The sequence below is a fragment of the Echiichthys vipera genome, assembly GCF_963691815.1.
Source record: "Echiichthys vipera genome assembly, chromosome: 15".
NCBI classification, from domain to species: domain Eukaryota; kingdom Metazoa; phylum Chordata; class Actinopteri; order Perciformes; family Trachinidae; genus Echiichthys; species Echiichthys vipera.
Window position 1 is genome coordinate 10,417,725 of NC_139840.1, and position 1,456 is coordinate 10,419,180.

Sequence of the window (1,456 nt, forward strand, 5' to 3'; positions counted from 1 at the left end):
TTAGTCAGTTGAATTCATTATCATTTTAAAAAAGTTTTATGTTTACCAAGAACTGACACAATAACCCAAGGAAACAGGATAAGGACAAAATAACAATTAGACAGAGACATCTAAATCTACTCTGAGGCTGCTAGCAATGACATAATTATGTGTACAGTTATTCAAATGGTCTTCTTAATGAAACTTTGGTTAAACAGATATGGCCGAGTTTAAAAAAAACTGCATTAATTGATCTTTAAGATAGTGTGGGCTACACCTCTCATTTACTAAATTAGGACCATTAGTAGGCTATATTTATTTTGTGTTTCTGTTGAGAAGTTGTCATCAATTTGAATTTACACTTACAGTCACCAACAATCTTCACACAGAATGCCCTTTTAGCAATGGTCAATTGCCAGAAACACATTGAAGGAGAGTAATTTTGCTGGAAAATTATTATCTAAACAACTGAAAACAAAGTTTGTAAAAGATGAGGAAGTGGAGAATCATGGACTGTGAGGTATGTGAGGTCACCATATAGAAATAATTACAAAACTATAAAAAACTGCAATGCAATGCCGGTTTTTAATCACTGAACCTGCAACGATATTTTTGTATAATTCTACAGTCAGGTATCGATAAGAAAGCAGAACAAAAAAAGGAACCAATGCAACAGTGCTTGTCTAATAAGTCTTTTTCACAGCAGGCTCTGGCCCCTTTTAAGACATGTAGGTCTCATAATGTTTACATAAAAAACCCTGGTCAGTCATAAAATGTAGTAAAGGCAAACTGTGTTAAAAGACCATTCTGAAATTAAGTATTGTGGTGCTGCAAAGATGTCCCAGCCTACAACTCATCAGACTTTAAAAAAACATGTTTATGTTCACATGCAAAAGTATTTATGCATAGCGTACACACCCTTGCCCATATGCTTGGTACTATCAAAGAGAACCTACAAGTCCTACAATGAGTTCTCACTGGTTAAAGCTATTTAGTCACACAACAGTCAACACAGCTCAAAGATAAAAAGCAGGAGGAAACTATCTTCACAAGCAATTCACAGATTTCATTTAAGTGAGTGACAGGCAAACATAACGTTCAATTGTATGACTCGCGTTATTTGACGACAAAGTCAATTCTCCTTTCTGACAAGGTGATAAAGTATCCGTGCCATACTGTACAACTGTTGCCTTGCTCGGTTGTTACCCGAATGAAAATCCCCATCGCTGCTAGTTCTACATGAAAACAGCGCGTTGGCGGATACGCCGTTGGCCGTAGGTAAACCAGCTAGCCAGCGCAAATGTTAACTGTCGTTTCGTTTTCATATAAATTAAATGAGTTGTAAACTTTCTAACGTTTGTTACTGATATTTTTAATCAAAGAATGTCACTTGACCTCACCTGGGATACCTTTACCGAGTGTCCTTCCCCACCTTTCTCCACACTCGCTGAGTGACATTTACAAACCGTTACATCCC